The sequence below is a fragment of the Limulus polyphemus genome, unplaced genomic scaffold (genome assembly GCF_000517525.1).
Source record: "Limulus polyphemus unplaced genomic scaffold, Limulus_polyphemus-2.1.2 Scaffold239, whole genome shotgun sequence".
Classification (NCBI taxonomy): Eukaryota; Metazoa; Arthropoda; class Merostomata; order Xiphosura; family Limulidae; genus Limulus; species Limulus polyphemus.
The window spans coordinates 270,284-272,928 of NW_013665849.1; the positions used below are offsets into that span (position 1 = coordinate 270,284).

General features: G+C 32.7%; 1 protein-coding gene across 1 annotated transcript in view; it reads right to left on the minus strand.

Moving 5' to 3' along the window:
* The window catches only part of LOC106478664, a 53,372-nt gene that overhangs the window by 13,415 nt on the left and 37,312 nt on the right, over positions 1-2,645 (minus strand). The gene's annotated exons all lie outside the window — the stretch shown is intronic.

Genomic DNA, 2,645 nt, shown 5'->3' on the forward strand with positions numbered 1-2,645 from the left:
ACTTAACACACGCTACAATTCACAACGATTCACGCACTTTACTTACGGTCACTACCGCTCACTTGTCTCAATTATGTGTCTATCTGCAATTATATCTCCGCTTTATTTGCCGGGGCTTATATACAAAAATAGAGGGCGTCTGGCAAACACTAGAGTTGCCAGGAACAGTCGTGATCCTTCTAGAAACTCATGACGTGTTACCAGCGTCACATGACTTCCGCTTTCGTAACAGTATTGTGCAAAACGATGACACACATTTCCTTAAAGAGTGTAATCTTTGTAGCTCATTTAATTAAGTGATATTTTGTTTGCTTTATAATTCATGTTTCTTTGTTTGACGCACTATGGAATAATTATTTATAATTAGTTAATTGATTTTTATTGTATTCTAGCTTTACTTTACATTTTATTCTAGGAAAGAATTTAAATCCAATTTTCTGCATCAATAAATATACCTTTACTGAGTTAAAATATAATTGTTTGAACATAATAACAGACTTCAACATTTTCGTAAATACTTTGTCATCAACAAAACTTCAACTGTTTTAAATAATGTAAATTATCAAACTAAAAACCCGAGTTTAGATAAAAGATAGCAAAAGCTGTGTGTAATAAACATTTTTTTATGGTATGTTGTCTCAGTAGTTGTTTTACATAGTTTTGTAATGGCGAAATTAACAATACTTTACTACCGAGTATGTCTGCGCTAATAAACATAATATATATGTTTGGTAATCTGTTTTTACATGGGCTCTGTTCAAAGCCAGGATTTCTATCACACCAACTTATTGTTCTATCAACTAAGATGAAGGGCTGACTCCATAGCAACTCTTAGTAAGGCATTGTGCATGATTTGTGGCAATGTTGTTTATACTCTCGAGCCCACACCCCAAAAGGTTCATCCTGCCTGTAAACATGAACTTTTAACGAAACATGTCATGATGTATATGAAACGAGGTTAGAAGAACCAAATAAACGGTATGGAAGGTAATATACACACACAACAATCATTAAGTCATGCCTAAGTAGGTCTAGCGCGGTGTTTGGCCCAACATCAGCTACTAATTGTGAACGATTTGCCATTGAACTCAAAACTTCCATGCATACAAAATGTTCCACAGAACATTTTAATTTGTTGTTGTTATTTATTTATGTTTTATGAGATTTCCTGTATCTTCTTCAAGTTACTGATTATTATCATTTCTAGCTATATAATAAATAAACAAAAGCTGTATTCAATCAACATTTTCATTAAGGCGATTCCTGGTCTGGGCTGGGAAAACAGTGTACTTTATATAATATTGTACAGTTGCACATTGTTTTCCTTTAAATGTTCCAGTAATTAACACTTTTTTTGTTACGTGTAAAGTGAGTTAAAAGAGCTTTCCTTAAAAGTGTTAAAAACCCTTTTATATATATATATATAATTGTCTACGCTTCTTTAAGTTTTAAAAAAACTTAGTTATCAGGTGTGTGTTTGCTTTAGTCATCAACATGAAATTATTTATAAATAATAATAATAATAAATAAATAAAAAGACCTTACAGAATGCCCACTTTGTTAGATTTGTTCATCTTCACATGCCCTCCCAGTGGCACAGCGATATGTACGCGAACTTACAACGCTAAAAACTGGGTTTCGATACCCGTGATGGGCAGAGCACAGATAGCCCATTGTGTAGCTTTGTACATAATTAAAAAGAAACAAACAAACAATCATCTTCACATTCACTTCGGTACGGTATCGCTTAAAGAAAGACTCTGATGGTGTTATTAATATTTGTTTTTAGTTTTGGTGAGATAAGTTTTGTAACGATATGTTTATAGCAGATAAAAGTATACAGTTTAGATTTCTACAGTCCCTTAATTATTATTTTTATATATTATGAAACGCATTAAAGTTTGCAGCACTCATAAACATCAAGGAAAATATTTAAAATGCACTCCTCTTCCACCCAAGGCTAGAACACATATACTTATTCAGCACAATCCCACAAGGTACCGTATGCTAGTCCCATAGCAACTCTAACTATTTAAGTCCAATCTTTTCCATATATTTGGAATACTATTTTTGTTTATTTCCGATCAAGGCAATAGGCATTTCTAGTTTGAATGCGTATACAACACAGATGCAAATATAAAATTTGAGAAAATAAATTAGTGGAATACTTTATTATTTATAAGCAAACACAATACCAACTGGCTTCCAACGTTGTCTTTCTTTTGTTTTCTTACGAAAATTGCCATCACATTCTCTTTCTAATTAATCTGTATTATAAGTAGGAGAAAAACTATTTTCAGAAAAATATAAAGTAACTAAAGAGGTCAACATCTGTGGGCGAGTGCAATTTGTTTCCGCCACGCAACCCCAACATGGTCAATTTTGACTGTTTATATCACTGCTTGGGGCCTACAAGAAAGTATCTTTGTACCGAATCCAAGGTAAGGTGGTTGACATATACACATGAATAGTTCACGAAAACCACGAACTGTACTTTCCTTACTGATAAATTGAGCAAAAGACAAAAATTGTCTATATCTCTGTTAGGAAACTGCAAAGAGTATCTTTGTATCAAATTCCATGTAAACTGGTCAAAATATGTCTGATGTTTCTTTTTTGTGAGCTTGTTTGTTTGTTATGGATTT